Source organism: Catharus ustulatus, chromosome 3, assembly GCF_009819885.2.
Source record: "Catharus ustulatus isolate bCatUst1 chromosome 3, bCatUst1.pri.v2, whole genome shotgun sequence".
NCBI classification, from domain to species: Eukaryota; Metazoa; Chordata; class Aves; order Passeriformes; family Turdidae; genus Catharus; species Catharus ustulatus.
This window is the reverse complement of record NC_046223.1, coordinates 27,931,513-27,948,963: the sequence shown is the minus strand read 5'-3', so window position 1 is coordinate 27,948,963 and position 17,451 is coordinate 27,931,513. Positions and strand designations below refer to the sequence as shown.

The 17,451-nt window shown below is 38.4% G+C and overlaps 1 long non-coding RNA gene across 5 annotated transcripts in view; it reads left to right on the top strand.

Annotated features, from left to right (window-relative positions):
* LOC116993814 overlaps positions 1-13,034 on the top strand; it is a 36,596-nt gene extending 23,562 nt beyond the window's left edge. For 2 of the 5 annotated variants that reach the window (XR_004417365.1, XR_004417366.1), the window contains exons 5-6: positions 648-3,928; positions 5,973-13,029. This is a non-coding gene — a long non-coding RNA (uncharacterized LOC116993814). Of the gene's footprint in view, positions 1-647; positions 3,929-5,972 lie in introns of all 5 variants that reach the window. The other 3 variants (XR_004417369.1, XR_004417367.2, XR_004417368.1) reach the window with 3 other exon arrangements.
* Positions 13,035-17,451: the final 4,417 nt, after the last annotated feature.

Genomic DNA, 17,451 nt, shown 5'->3' with positions numbered 1-17,451 from the left:
GTGTCAGGTTTGCAATTTGTTTCAGGAGTGACCCTGAACCTTCCAGGCCCTGGAAGATTTTCTGTCCTCAGGGAATGTGAGGAAGTGTGGAGACAAAGGGAGAGACTTGAAGTATTTATCCAGGAAGAAAAGATGTAAATATTCTTGTATATTGGCTGAGGGTTTTAAAAGATTTTGCTAAATAGTGTGGTATTATTACTTCTAATAGTAGAAAAACAAGTAGAAAAGAAAACATAAAGTTGTCCTGGGATCACAGTTGTTATACATTTCCTCAGATTATCTTAGTTGGAAACCTCATTTAAGATAAGACATTCTTCTTTGCAGCACTTAACTGTTAAGTTATTATAGAATTAAGGATATGATGATTTTATTGTTAACAAACAGTAAAATAAAATCCAACATTTTCACCACATTCAAAAATGCTGTAGAACTGCTGATGGAAGTATGTTACTCTTGCTTCTAGATAATGAACTTTTTTGAAAGGTTATTTAATATGAAAATTCACCTTTCACAGTTATGTGTATTTTCAACATCTGCAGTGTGTTCAGAGTATTTTGTGTAGCTTCTCTGCTTTGAAAAATGCATGGACAAATTTTCATGACGATAGTTAGATATAGATGATATAGTTATACCTATTTTTCTTTTAGGTGAAAGTGGCAGCTGAACAAAACCTGCTCTTTCAAGGAAGCAGCAAAGCAGCAGTATAGGACCAGAGCTGGAAGTCCTTCTGCTGTAAATCCACACCAATTCAACTAAGACCAAGCACTTGTGAATATTAAATTCACACTAGTGTAGCTGAGAATAGAAATGGCCTTTGTTTTTGAAACCCTTGGAGCCTGAAGTGAAAAAAAAAAATAGGAGCAGGGTTTAACCTTTAAACCTTTCACTGACCTTTAAGCAGTACTTTGGATTATATCTGCCCTTGTTAATCTGAAGCCACTTGCAAACATTACTGGCATTCCTGTTTTTTAAGTATACTTTACGTACATTATAGGATGGGTTAGCAGTTGAAAAGTTTGGCTCCTGATCATTGTGTCTTTATCACCTTTTAAAGTGATGCTTATCTTTGTAAACAAAATTTTATAGTTAGCAGCAACACAAGAAATGCTTTGCGTCAAAGACTATCATTTAAGTGATGGCCAGGCGTAGATCTATACTCTTGGAGGTGCAAACCCATGTGTTGATCAAGACATTAAATTTTGTAGAATTCCTGTATTAATGTAGAGCTCTACGAGGACCAGTTTTGTTAGCACATCCTTCTATCACAGATGAGTAGAAAATTCTTCAGCATTTGGTCAGACCATTATTTCTTCTTCTTTGCCTTTTCTTTCTTTCACATTATTCGCATCACTTCATGCACTTTTTTTCTCACATACATTCCCCATACATATCTTCATTTTGCTCTATTAAATCCAAACTACAGGTACAAATAACATAAAATGAAACATGGATTTATCTTGGACAAGATCTCACTATTCTCATAATCTAAACAGAATTTAATTAACACTAGAAACATCTACTTCTTGATATAAATAAAACAGTCTAAAATTGGTGATTGTCATTTCCCCTTTTCATTCACACAATGATTGCAAAATGTCTTGCCATTCACATGGAAATTTGTCTTCTAAGTACGTCTGTCTTTAGTAGAAAAATGTCGTGGGCAGAGCACAAATTTATGAGAGGATGTATATGTTCAAGAAATAACTGCTATTTCATATTCTGTGTCCATCATTTGGATCAAGACTTTTCCTGCTGGATTGTTACAGTAACACAGAGGAACTGATGCACTGCCCCTCACATTCAAGCTACTCTTCAAGTGCAGAAATACTGGCCTTAGAAATTGACAAAATTACAGACAAGTTATTTTGCATTGAAATATGAAATGCTGAAAATTGCTGAGACAACCTAGCACAACAGAGGCATTCAGGCTGAGTCAGTGGGAGAAACACCATTTAGGTGTTTAGAAAGCTAAAAGTATGGGATTTGTTTCCCTGTAAAGTTTTACCAGGACTTGACATTGTAAAGACATTGAGTGTCATAGGCTTTTAAAGAAATAAAGAGTTGATAAACAGAGAGCAAATACTGAAAGGTCTTGTGATGTAGCTGGTGAAAAGCACCTGTATTTTATGTTGGATATTTATTTGAATATGAAAAGTGCTATAAATTTTTTATCATCTCCTCATCTCTTGCTGTTGCGTGTTGGAGAATGACTAAATCTCTGGAGAGGGATCAGATCTGTAAAAGTTGTCAGTTATTAAGACAAGGTATTCAGTGAATAAATGAATTATTGTACTGAAGTCCTTTATTGAATATTCCTGTGTCACTGCTTCAGTTAAGTATCAAGAACACAAGCATTTAACAATGTTACTTTAAATTCAAAATGCCTTGAAAGTACGGAGATTCAATTTGCAAATGTAACCAAGAATAAAACATGTGCCTGGGATTACATGTCACTTCTTGGGATGTTTTGACATAACACATTTTAGAAAATACTTTCCTGTGACAGAAATGATTAAAATAAATTTCAGTTTTCTAGGACTTCTAACAGAGCCAGTCCAGTTCGTGGTTAGTTTGTTCTCTGCATCACAGCAAGCACTAGCTGACATGCTCACTTGTGTTTCAGTGTGGAGGCCAACTGCTTAAGGCTAAAGTGTTATTGTGTTCCTTGTGTGAATAATCCTATTAGCAGCAAGGGAATATAGGCATGGAAAAATTGTAAAATGGTCAGAAGTGAGAAAATAACCCGACTTCCTTCTCTTTTCTAAAGATGATCTGTGTAGTTATTTTAGACAGACCTCTTGTGTGATGGTGCCAACATCTTCAAAGCCTCCATCTTTTTATCTCCTCTAAGGGCTACCAGAATCACACCAGCTCTTCAATATTTGTTCAGATGGGTACACTTAGAAAAGTACAAAAGCAAATCCATTCAATAATCTGTCTTCTTAATTTCCAAAATACTGGCACCAAGATAGAAAATGTAAGGAGACACAGGGAGGTACTTTTCTCAGTGTCTTTCATGGAAATACACTTCTTCAAGAAATTCAGTGTATAAGGACCACAGAGAATTGTTCCCGAAGAACAACTACATCCATAATGGAAAATATACACCAGAAATTTAGTATGAAACCTACTTTTATTAAATATAGTTAAATTAATTACAGCTTCAGTATAGAATTTTAGTATTACATGTAGTATTACATTAAAAAAAAATAATCCAAATAGGTAATTCCTACTACAGAGTTATGCTCAATTTTGCCACTCATCTTTGTGGTACTTGCAGAAATCCAAGAGTGGCAGCTTTGGGTTTATTAACAAAATGTCACAATTAAACTTATCCAGGAGGACAGGTAAGACTGCCTGTTAATAGCAACATTCTCAGAACAGCGTGATATGTTCACTGATCAAATCACCTGCCTGTCCATCTAAGCCAGCCAAATACCAAAACCAAAAAAAGATTATTACTTTTTTGCAGTGCACCTGTTCTTAGCACATGATGAGAGGATTGTGAAGACAGTGATGGAGCATACATCAAAAAGCTGTTGCTTCATGCTCTGTGACTCATTTGCTGTACCAGGAATGAAACAGAGAGAAGGAATTTGGTTGTTGGGATTATGAAATCCAGAACCTGGTTCTGTAACCTGCTGATGATATGGACCTCTGTTGTCATTTAAACATGATTATATATTCACTGTCTTAATTAATAATTACGGATGTTGCATGACATTATGCTAACACCCTATCTGAAAATAAAATGAGTACTGACATGTCAAGGACTTGGCTAAAATGTGTGTTGATTTCTCTCTGATTGCTGCTGGATCTCACTGTTGATCTGTTAATCATTTTAGCTTCACCAGATGAAACAGAAAGATGGGGAAAGGCAGGTTCTGCTTCCCACAACATCCTGGGACTGTTACCAGCTGCACAAGAGGTAAGGCACAGTTAGAAATGCACAAAGACAATCCAGGTACCAACTAACCAGAACCCACCACTCCTGCTCAAACCCTCCTGTTTTCCATGGATTATTCCCACATTTAGTGGGTGGCAGAAAACAACAGCTGCCCCACTCCTTAGGCTGTTGGCTAAGACCTGTGGGACTCATGCATTTGAAAGCTTTGCGTGGGAAAATAGACACTGAAGCGCTCACACCCTAGGGAAAACGCACAGCTACCACACTGGAGGGCACAGCAGGATGTGGAGCACATCACCAAATTTTGTCAGAGCAACACTAATGATGTCCCCGACCTGGGAATATGTTCTGTGTATAACCTTGCAGAGGCAGCCCCTCGGGTGAGGCAGACACACCCCTGTTCTCTGCACAGGTCACAGAGGGAGTGAGGCATGAAGAAGAGGAAAAGGAGGAAGGGTGCCTTGCCCTGGTGAGCAGGTGCTCTTCTCAATCTACATCTTAGCAAGTACTCTAGGAGCATTAAGGCTGGAAATTGAGGAGCTTTAACCTGCTTAAGGCTCTGGGATTCTTATGCCTTTATGTACACTTGTGCAGAGAAGAGGCACATAAGACTTTCAGATCAAAATACAGTTACAATTAGTGCTGATGTTTGGTAACCAGTTCCTGTTTTCTGCTATGTTCCTTTGGGGGGTGAGGGGGGGAAGAGAGAAAGTAAGCAAAACTCCCACAATTTAACTTTGCCATAAGACTTGTCTTCCTCCCCTTAGAAACATTAAAATCCAAGTACATCCCAGTAAAACGTTTTCAGGAGATGGTACTCAGTACATAAAAAGCTGAACAAATACACTTCAAACATGAAAGTACCAGATCTTAAAGCTTGGAATTTAAAACTGCAAAGTGCACAGAAATAAAACCCTTGCGGACATGCTAAAATGTCTAATTCATTATTATTTCAAAAAAGATTAAAAAATAATTTCTTAACATTAAAGTGCAATCAAGCACTGAAGAAATTATTTAAACTTTCCATAGGAAAAAAGCACACTCTAGAATGCTGCAAGGGTATTGATGGCTATTAAATATTTACTTTTCTCTCTAGCTCACACTAGAAAGAGTAATTTGTATTTGGCAGAAACTGGCTGCAATTACATTAGTCAATCCAAAAGCCCAACTTGCTCATACAAAATGCAAACAAATTAGTTAAAATGGTCTAATTAGCAGACTGTAAAAATGCAAAGCAAGGCTGGCATAAAAATGTGTGCTAGACAAGTATACTTTTACAAAATAAACAGAAAGGCAAATATGAAATAGTCTAATAAATCCTAGCTAAAGGACTATAATGTGAACCCAAATATTTAGGGATTGCATACCGTAAAAAAAAGTTTATATGGACTCTTAATTATTTTCTTGCAACCCACATTCCATCATGAATACATGATTAATACCACAGCTGAAGTTCTGGGATTTCAGCTGAGCCCTGTGGAGCCATGTGAGGGCAGGTTATATATACATTTTGTGTGAGAATATACACAAACACAGCTCCTAGTCAAGTTAATCAGAGTGCAAGGTAGCTTTGGAGCACACAAAGAATATAGGATGTGGCCTATGGAAGGAAGGTCAAGTCATTTCTTTACATGTAGTGTATTTATTTTTGTTTCCACAATTAAGATAAATAACTGGAAGCATACGGAAATGTGGAAACAGCTTAGATAAAAGATAAAACACCTTTGCTCTTATGAGAAATATAAACTGTGGGTGTTGTCCACAAGGACTTAGCTTACTGGTTGAAAAGCATCAATACAAAAACTGTATTACTGTGCTCACTGGTATATTAGACCAGAAAGGGCTTTAGCATCTTTTGCTTCATAACACTGCTGCAATTTTTAGTCTGTGGGGTTATAACATTCTAGTTTCTACACTGCAGATATAACAGTCCCTTATGATTTGTAACCTATCACATAAAATAAACTGTTGTGAGGTGATGATGTGAATGTGTCTCATCTCACCACACGTTCCTCTGTCCTTCAGCACAGTGGAAGCCACATTCTTTCTCCTTGCCACCTGACAGATGGCAGAGGATGGGCGGCTTTGGCAAAGCATTGAAGAAACAGTAACCATGAGCCTCCAACAAAAGAACCTGTGAGCTAAAGCAGTGCAACAGCAGAAGTTTTCTGCCCGCCCTGATGGGGAGGTCACCCAATAGAAAACAACCCCTGGCAAAAGCAGCGCAGTGGCCACAAGGTGTGGTCATTACAGCCATTAGCACTTCTAGCACGTAAGAGCTGACTCAGTTATTTCACTGAAATGGTTGATTGTGGCACATTCACTCCCCCATGCTCTCCTCAGATTGCCTCTCTGTGCCAAAGAGGTTCAGACCATCACTCTTTGTCACAAAGGTATTTATTTGGTGGGAAGGATATCTCAATCTACAAGATGTCTCTGCTAGTTTCAGTGCCACTGGAGGAGTAAGGTATTTATAAGAGCAGAGTCCAGTAGAGATGGACTGTTATTTGACTTAGTGCTTGACAAGTGGCTTTGAGAACGGTAAAGGTAACAAGCTACATCACAGAAATGGTCTTTTCCACTTTTTTACCCATCTCACAGGTATTTCTATATGCTCAGAATCTTGAATCCTGCAGAGCTCCCTGGTGATGACTGGATAAAAAGAGGATGTTGGATATATGAGGAAGAAAAGGAAGTACTGGCATTAAAAAGGGCAGTTAAGAGGATCAAAGCCTGAGGTATGAGGAAAGAAGTCCCATCATGTGGGAAGGCTCCATTCTGTTGTAAAGAAATTTCACTATGACTTCCTGGTTCTGTTGCTCCACATTGGGTGACAGACATGTGACAGGATGGCTGCTCTGTCCCTGCCATGCTCATGCTGAGATACCTAAGTACTGTGGTTGCTACCTTTTTGAAGGAGCCACGGGACCAAAGAGCAAAATTCAGCACAGTTCTCCAGCCTGGTGGCTGCAATGCTTGAGTCCTGTGTTTTGTTGCTGCCTCTACAGTCAACTGCAGCAAGCCCAGGTGAGTTAATCAACTTTCTGCCTGGTGCACAGCTCTGTTCATTCTTCTCTGTATCTGCTGGCAACTCCATTATCCCTTAGTTGCCAAATACTAGGAAAGGCATGGATTCCTGAGGTTTTGCAATGTCCCTCCTAGAGCTACTCACCCCGTGCATGTAATTCACTGGAGAGGCAGATGAATCAGAGGAGTGTGCACCTCAACCCATTGGGGCAGGTCTCCCCTCTTATCATAGTGTCCAAGCCACCTGGTCAAACAGCCCAAAAGGGGAAGTGGCATTTCCTATTCCCAAAATCTGCTGGGAATAGCAGTGAGTGTCTGTAAACCAGCCTCATACAAAAGTCAACCTGATTTCACAGAAAAACTTGAGTCCAAACTTACTCGAGTGAAGAGTCTTCTCCGGACTCAGTGACTTTGGCTCATGCACAGGTTACATCTGGTTCCTATTTTTAGTGAGAGATGGACAGTGGAATGGGAGAAATGATGCAGATACTGTATCGCTAGTAAGCCTGCAAGAAGAGATGTGAGTTGTGAGGAAAGGGTTCAGGTCATCCAGGAAAGGGTAACAGGAAAAGATGTTGGATGGGAACTTGGATGGATGGGAAAATGAACACAAAGACACAGGAGGGAAAGTGATAGAGATGAAAACTGAAGCAGAAAGAATGGAAGAACTATATCAATAAATAACGTGTGAAGAAACTAAAAAGGCAAATGACAAGGAAGATTAATTTTCTATTTCACTGCCTGAAAGTGTTTGTAGCTACAAGTACAAATCGACTTGTTTCATAGGTAAACACAGCATGTTCACCATGGGGAAAAAATGTGAAGAAATAAGGAAGAAAGAATAAATGACCAGTTTTCTTAGTGAAAGTTCTTCGTTCTCTGCTGGAGACCCACAGGAACCTGGGGTGAGATCTGTATTAACACAGAATTACTCAAGATAGAAAAACTAAAACTTACATGAAGAATTAAAGGAAAAAACCCATCTTGATAAATGCCTTTTGATAGACATTGAGGTGTTGAAACATGTCCAGACAAGGGCAAGGGAGCTGAGGAAGGGTCTGGAGCACAAGTCTCATGAAAAGTGACTGAGGGAACTGGGGGAGTTTAGCCTGGAGAAGAGGAGGAACAGAGGGGGATTTTATCACTCTCTACAACTGCCTGAAAGGAGGGTATGGCCGTGTGGGAATCAGCCCCTTTTCCCAAGTAATAAGTGATGGGTCAAGAGGAAATGTTGTACCAGGGGAGGTTTAGACTGGATATTAGGAAAAATTTCCTCATGGAAAGGGTTGTCAAGAAATGGAACAGGCTGTCTCAAGGAAGTGGTTTAATCTCCATTCCTGGAGGTATTTAGTCGACTTTAGATGTGACACTTGGTTACATGGTTTAATGGTGGACTTGGCAGTGCTGGGTCAATGGTTGGACTTGATGATCTTAAAGGTTTTTTACCAACATAAATGATTCTGTGATTCTGTTATTCTGTGAGTGTCTGCATAATAAAATAATAGTCAATCTATTCTATTTCAATAATGCCAATGCATGTAGGAAAAACAAACACATGTACATGGTTGTGATCACTAAATGAACAATTTCATCTCAGGAAAGACATCTTGGAAAGCCTGATAAATATGTCAGCCCTGTGTTCAACAGCAGCAAACCCAATTAAAAACATTAGGAAAATACTGGAGAACAGAACAGAAAGTATTCTGCTGATATACAGTCTGTTGTGTAAAGTCACATAATCTCAAAAAACAATATGGGTAAACCTAGAAAAATACACTGAAGGAGAGACAGAATGGTCAGCTGCATTGATTAAATTCTGAATGAGGATGTCTTAAAGAGTATAAGGTGTCTGTGTGAACAAGAAGTGACTGAAGGTTAACATAGAATGTCATTTCTTCAGGAGACATAGAGAAGGAAAATATTAAATATTGCTGACAATTTATCACAATGCAGGAACAAGTGGTACACAAGACATTACCAGGGAATAAACCAATTGAAAGAGAGCTTTTTTCCCCACAGATTAGGTAAGCTGAAGTGTAGACTCCTTCATGTCCACAAGTTGTTGCAAATTCTTAGAGATAAGTAAATTTAGTAAAGACTCAGTGAATTCATAGAGGGCAAATCCTGAAACACCTATTGAATGCAAAATCTGGGTCTATAATAGTAGCAAGTGATGAACCACTGTGTAGTTACTTTGGTTTTCTGGAGGCAGAATATTGGGGAAGGTTGTTTTGTTGTTCTGTTGTTTTGTTGTTGCTTTGTTCCAATATGATTTTTTTTTTTTTAATATTCTGTGAGATACAAACTAGAAATGCTTTTATTTTTGCAGGGAATGCAGAGTAGCTTTAAGGGATCTGAACTAAGCAGGATGCTGCAGGGTAAAAGCTCGATTCATTTTGTTCCTGAAGAAAAGGCAGCTTCTTTACCTTCAGCTCTGAGGTAGCTCAGGCAACTTGCTGTATCAGCCTCACATCACTTCATGTCCCACTTTCACCAATCCTTTGCTGATTTTCGCTAATATTCTGCTACTCAGGAAAAAATTGGTCTAAAATTACAGACAAATATACAGGATGATGAAATAAACTCTGGTTCCTCAATTCTAAAACACAACAGTTTTTCCTTTGTTGCTGTGGACCAAGCAGATCTAGAATTTGTGAGGTGAGCATAATTTATTCCAGACTCATGTTGCAATAGTTTACGTTCTTGAGTCTTTCCAGATGTACAGAGAGCTGTCTGCTGACAGGAGTTTTTACACATATTCCATCTAAATCAACACTCCAAATGCAACATTGAAGGTGCAGTGAGTTTGTGTGGATTTGTAGCACTCCCTGGAGGACTCTGTGTCTAAAAACGAATAAACATTTCACAGTTCACAGTAAGTGAAAATTTTCAACATTTTTGATGCATGCAATATTGACTGGGGTTCTCATTTCAATGTCAGTATTATTCCACAGCTAATAAGTAATTGGAAAATAACTTCTTGCAAGTGAATGATAAAAGTGAAATTAAATCTTTGTATACTTAGCTGCTGCTTTTTTTTCATTAGAAACAAAGCAACAAACCAGAATATTCATTGATAAGTGAAATATTTTCCATACTAATTGAGAACTACGACAAGATATTGATATTTTATAATCAGAACAAGTAAAAAGAAGACAACTAAACACTAATTTTGTTACTTTATATGTGTTTAGGTTTTGTAATATGATGTAAACTAATATAAGTGTCACAGGTCCAGTTGTGAAAAGTTAATTCTAAAAAGTTAATTCTACACAATATTCATTGTTACAAGCTGTAAACTCATGTGGAGATGACAATTTCTAATGATTAATCTAAAATCATTAATACAAAGGAATGACTGAATATGGGGTCAAGATCTCAAATTTATTACTTAAGCAGCAAGATGCTGTTTCTAGAATAAAGTGACTATGAAATGTTCCTGAAAGCTTGGTCAGAATCCATCAGTGCAGATGCAGAAGTGCAAACATATTGATGGTGTGTGTGGCCAGTGTTTACAGAACTCTATGAATAATAATCTAGATAAATAACATTAGTTAGGGTTATGAAAACAAACATCAAATCAATCGAGGCCTCCTGCTCATGCATAAATACAAAACCAGCACTTCTGCACTTCTTTGTTTGGGTTCTTTTGGGTGGTTTTTGGTTGGTTGGTTGGTTGGTTTCAGTTAAATAGGTGTCAGCAGACACGGATTTAATCAACCCAAATTTTTAAAGTTAGAAATGATCTGGAGAAAGGCCACAAAATGTCTCTAACTCTCCATCACAGTCTTGGTGCCCCCAGTCCCTTGGGGTCAGCAGGCTGCACCTTGCACAGGTGCACTGCCATGCAGATTGCATCAATGTAGCTCTGCAGCTGGCACAAAGCAAATGCACAGCCCAAAGATCATGTGTGACTACAAATGTAAAGGGTTGGAAGTAAAGGAAATTCAAGAACAAAAGAGAAAATGTCTATGTTAATTTATTTTTTTTGCTCATGGGCATTCAGATGTTTATTTTTTATCGAATGGAATGTATGGATAAAAGCCTTTTTTGATATTGCTGTGTGTGATGCATTGGGAAGGAGAAGACAGGTATAATGTGCATTTTTTGTATGTGTGATGGTCTACATAAGCAGAATTTAATATGAAAAGAGCAATTATAGGGATTACATATCAAATGCCTGTATTATCATGTTCAGCATAGCATGGTTCTGTGCTAAGAGACTAATTGTGAAATGGTTATTTCCATATATGGATAAGTGAAATGCACTTATTTAATAATTCTTTATTTTATTTCCAGGAATTTCTGTAATATAAACCACTAAAATTTGCTATCCAGTTTCTATTTAAATATGGTACTATTCTTTTACATTTTGAGGTTCTTTACAAGGCCACAAATACCAGTATGTGTACACTATGATCCAAGCACAAATAGTTTAGCATAGAAGTGAAGGCATTGGGTCCCCTACTCTACAAACACTCTGATGCAGAGAGGTTTTAGGGAGCACAGCCTGGGCAAAGGGAGGTAAATATTCAATGTGAGACATGGCTTTCCATTATTTTCTGCAATATAAAATATTAGGCAACAGCCAATTGAATTATATGTAGGATTTGTTAATGTATTTTTTCACACCAGCTAATCAAGCACTTCAGGAGTACCAATTCATTTGCTGATAAATTTACTGTTATTTTTTAACAGTACTTACAGGTGTGCAAATGGTCTCCAGCAACAGTTTTCTGCCTACATCCAAGTGCCTTTTAGGTGAACAAAACTCCCTACAGCAGACTGTCCTCCCCGTGGGCAGTGACTGGTGTGTCCTGCTTGGGCTGGAAAACCGGATGGTTTTTATAATAAAGGGACACAAAACATTCCTTGTCTTCTGCTGCATGGCACAGGAAGGGATGAATGATGGTTTTGCCACCATGGAAATTGTGGCATCATGATTTCCTGGGACCACAGGGCCCTCCTGGAGGTAAGTGGGATATTGTACGCCAGTAGTGTTGGCATGGCATGTTCCAGTGGAAGTGGCCGTCACCAGGGCCATCAACTGTGGAGCCTGCTAATAAATTCTCATTGATATGAACTTGTCTTGACATCCTTTCTGTAACATGCTGATTCAATCATGCCTACTCTCTCAGCAACTTAGAAAAATCAAACACCACTTCTTGGGCAGAAATTGAAAGGAAATATTAAGATTTTGAGCCAGTAGATGACATCCATTTGTATATAGAAACACTTGGATGAAAGACAGTAGGCAGCAAGGTGTCACCTGGCTGGGACAATGGGTCTGAATCAAGTGCTCAGGTTGGACATGGACGTAAAAAGTCTCTGCCAAAGCTAGGGGCAATTCAGGGTGTGATTCGAGTGCCCAAAAGGTCATTCTCCCATCAACATCCATGCTTTCCAACCTAGCCCTGCAAACTTTGCCACTCTTGCTGCCAGCAGCTCTGCTGCTGTTGTAGAACTTCTCAAGGCACACACCACTAGGGTAGCCTTCAGCAAGGAAAGCAACTAATGTGCCCAAGTTGTTTTCTTTACTGAATGCAATTTTCATAATAGTGGATATAATTATCCAATGACTTCCCAAAAGATTAACCCTGTTGTATGACTAACAACTTGCCACAGCACATTCTGAAAGCTGAAGAGACATGTTCTACCATGTAGTTGCACATCTGGGATATCAAGAAATACTTTTCCTCACCACAAATAAGAGTTGGAAGTCTGGAGTCTGATTCAAACCATTCAAGGGCTTTTATCACTGACTCCAAGAGGGACAAGGTCCTGTTGTTAACTCACTTTATGTCATATCTTAGAAGTCACGGAAAATTTATGTGCAATTCCTCATATTCTATGAAAACTTTAAAATATAGAATTAATAGTGTTTTTTTTTTTTTCTTAGATATAGCAACAACTTTTACACAGAAATGGCACAAAAGAATTGTTGTTGTATGATATTTGAAAACATATAGCTCTGGGATTTTAAGATTTTTCTTTGGAACTGGGTATGGCTGTTCAGTGGCTGAGGATGGCAAGTAAATCAGGTACTCTGAGACCTAACAAAAATTTATCCTAAAAGCTACTAATGTTACTAGATGCTTGGACAGGCCATGTCCCCTGTCAAGTCAGTGAGTTATGCAAGCATCCATTACTGGAGATTGAGAGATTCTGTTCTCCAGCTCTTCCCTTCTCTCCCTGTGAAGGTTGAGGGGAGGAAGCAGGATGTTACAAATTACTGTCAATGACTGAAATGGAAAGTGTCAGTCTCCACTATCTATACAGTATTCAATTTAGCTCACTAATTTGGGAGGTAAAAACACAACCTGAAATATATAATGAAAGTGTGAAACACACACAAAAAAATTGTTGGCATCTATTTGTTAGAGTGTGCCACTCACCTGACTGCATTCAGAGTTGCAGAAGGTTAAACCTCATGGCACAGTGCTTTTGCAGAATCCTTCCTTTATTTATAGCAGATTTCACACTTGGCTACCTTATCTCCATTGGCAGAATTCCTGCTTGCCCATAGCAAGCCACTCATAACAAGACCTTAGCCTATATTTGATAGTGAAAGGGTATGTTTGCAACTTTGTTCTCCTGTGGGAAGTCTTGGTGGTACTTTGACTGGTGATTTCTCTGTTACAATTTCCAGTTCACTTCCACTTCTTGATGCATTTCAGGTACCTCTTGCAAATAAAATCAACCTCCAGCATTTCTTGTAATCAAAATTTTCTAATTTTCTGTTGTATTGTAAAAAGGGATGCTAGAGAGAGTTGCGTCTGCATAGAGCCCCCATTTTAGTTTCTTTACTTATCTCAGCTCTTTTTCATGTTAATGCATCTGTCTGCCAATAAGGCTTTAAGTCCCCAGAACTCTTGGTCATTATTCCAGAACTGCCTTTACTGTCTTGAGATTAAGACAGCTAAGACAATTTTTGTGTGACTTCCCACAGGGACTTCTTGATACAAGATTCAGTCCAAGCTCCAAACCCAAATTATGAATATGTGTTCATAATGCACACTTACAGAATCAAAGCTACATATTTGAGCCAAAAAAGGGTAAGCAAAGTTGTAATGTGATTGTGCATCCCAAAATATTTATGTGGTGATTGTCAGGGACCTGCAGGATCTTTTTGAGCATCTTACTGTTGTGCTTAATTTTAAAAGAAATCTAGCATTCTGGAACTGGAGCAGAAAGTAAACACCGGAAGACTTAGGCTTATTTGTTTTACCAGGTATTTTTCCTTAAATTGCAGATCCTCAACAGTTACACCTAAAGAAATCTTAGAAACTGGAGGGCAACTTTCTGCTCTTTGGCAATATCAAAAGAAAAGTTTTTATATATATGTAAAAAAAGGAGGTTAATGGCAGGGAATGTTGTACCATCTATGTCAAGCTGTCAATGGTCTCATTGAAGCCCTTTTTTCACCACTACAGTTTATAACTTATTTCAGAGGAGAGTTCTTTCTCGTTTATTCCAGCATACTCAGATTCCAGAAAAATATTTGAGATATACCCATAATTTTTCTATTAAACTGAAACAAAACTAGGCCTCAGCCCACAGGAATTGCTTCAACTTAACACTGGAATTTAAGCACAGGACCCTGATTGCAATCAGGGAAGTTACATCAGGTGAAGTAGAAGCAATACAGTGAGGAATTCCTGACTGCTGGAAAGTTTACTGGGCACTCTGTCTGTTACTTTTTTTACTACACCATGAAACGTAGGAATTAATGGAGTAAGAATGAAACAAAAGCCTTCTACTTACAATTCATGTGAATAAATTTTTAGTTGAAAGGAAGTAATGGAAGTGAATGGAGTAATGGAATGAAGTTTGGGGTTTCTAGCAGTCCTGGTTCTCTGCTCCTCTGCATGTCCTACCTTGGCAATATGGAGGTGCAGCCACCTCCTTTAGAATGGCCCCACGTAGGGGCAGCCAGACTGGACCTCAGCAAAGGGGGTGTTTCATACATGAGCTGTTAGCTGCAAAGCAAATTTTTTATTACACTCTTTGTTTCTCCAAGCCCTTCTGCATAAAGTGGTCAATAAAAAAATCCCACCAAAACAAAAAACCACACAGTTTTCCCAGTGTCTCCGTGGTCCATATAACTACATTTTAAGTAAAAGCTTCTTTTATCACCTCAGCTAGCTTGCTTACATATAATAGGCACTGCTGAGTAGTACATCTGGTTAATGATTATCTTTTACATATTGATATTAGTACCTGAAGTGGGAACAGCTCATTTCCTGAATATGATTACCATTCTGAAATCTTATGCACAGGGGAAAAAAAACCAATTCTATAAATTAAACAAGGAGTTCTGAGAACTTATATCCCCCAGTCCACATCCAGATACTAATGCATCTCATTTACTTTGTTGCTATTCCCTTGAGTTATCTGTGTCATGCAGACCAGTCTTGCATGTCATGTTAACTATCCACTGAAAAAAGCTAGAAGTGTACTTGTAACAGTGCCCTAAGCGAGCATACAAGGTAGGTAGAAGAACATAAAAAATTCATCACTGTTACATTTCAAGTTGCTGGGATATTTTCATTCCAATAGGACAGAACCCATGTTAGCTAAAGATGGAGCTATAATTAAACTGATATGGCGTTCACAATTGCCTCGAAACCCGCTGTAGTTGTCATATGTTTCTTTTCCCCATCTTTAAACTATATGGAAATCAATTATCTCAACAAACCAGCTGTAAGGACTGTATGCCAACCACTTACACTTGAAGTGAATAAATTATTTGAAATTCATTATTGATGTGAACAACTCTCCAAGATTTAAGGCACTAGTCCATTTTCTGTGCTGAGATTCACATGGAATTTTAACAAGTTCAGCACTATCCTCCGTCATAAATTCGTACAGCAAACTGTTATGCAAATAGCTAGAGTTCAGGGATTGGCGAGCCGTGCATGGAAAATTATGCTTCAGATGACAAAGTGTCCATGAGTTAATGGTTCTTTACATTTAGTGACAAATTTGTTCCTGATTTACCCCAGAGTGACAGACACAGGGTAAAAGGGGGACATCGGAGACTGAAAATACCATTTGTGTGTCAAGGATGTTAGCAACCTGGAGTGGTGATAGGCACTGGTGTCTACAGGATATGAAATTGAGTTGATGTGATGTCATTTTGGCTCTACTGTAACCTGGTTATCTCTTGCCAAGACTTCATGTATGATTAGTCAGCTCGGAGAGGACAGCAAGCCTTATCAGGCACACTTCCTGACATTCCTGTCAACTTAAGAAATGTGGTTAAGGAATTTAAGATGAGGTGTCACATCTTCATATCAAATCCCATTGAGTCACCACCTACAAGTTTGAAGACTCCTTCTAAAAATATTAATGAAAAGGAAAAAGGAAGTTTGGGCTGGATTTGACCTTGTAGTGCACTTTGCATGCTACATCCCTCTAAGTTAGTGTCTCTATTATGCATACATTTTCTTTGTATACACAGGAAAGAATTGCTATGCAGGCTGTGGAAAAACAATATTAATTAATACTAATGCAAAAGCATGTTCTGAGTTAGCTGACTTCTAGTCTGTAGAATAAGGCAACCTTTTATGTGCCTGAGCAATTTTAAAAGAAACTCCTTCCTTCTCCTTGCCATCCCATATATTTAACAAGGACTCTATTTGGAATGGTTAATAGACAGATGAAAATACTAAGCATAACAATATTTTTTTCATCTCTTCAAACGAAAATTTTATACAATGCAATAGTCACATTGTATACAGACTCTTTCAAGTTTCTTTACAAAGCAAGTTAGCAGCATGCTATTTTCATGCCATTACATCTGTCCAGCTGCACAATTTGTGTTAATAAAGACAGTTGCATTCACTTCCTTGCAGGGACTCAAAGTTAAAATTCATTGCTAAGTCAAAAAGATTCCTGATATTCTGCAGACCAAAAAAATGCATAAACAAGGCACAGGAAAGAGTCTGTCTATAGACCACCATCTGGAAGACTGAACATGCACAAGTACCCAGTTTTTCAGCCATTGCCAAGGAATTCTTCCAAGAATTTCAGGGCCTGGTAAGGTCCAAAGAGTCTTCTCAGGCAGCGTACAATTTCTTCACGACCCTTGAAGAGACGCCTACAGTCCCAAATGCTGACACATAAGTTACACATTCATTCAGTAACAGCTTTTCTGGGTTAATCATTATAAGATATCTGCAGTGAGTAAGCAACCCAGGGAAAACTGACTCTACATGGCACACACAGTCATGTCTCCTTCATTTAGAGGTGGTCCTGGTGCTTGCAATGCAGGCCCAGAACACATGAAGACTGTGTAAGCACATCTGAGAACAGACACAGAGGACTGTGACTGGCTACAGGAGCCCTGTTAAAAGGGACATAAAACTATAATTACATTAGAATTTTTGTTTTTTTTCTGTCAACGAGGAGAGCAGCAATAAACTTCTTTTTGCACCTTGCCTTATTTGTTTGGTTGACTTCGCCTTACACCAAAAAATCTCTATTTGGCTGAATACAAGGGCTTTTTAGCTTTT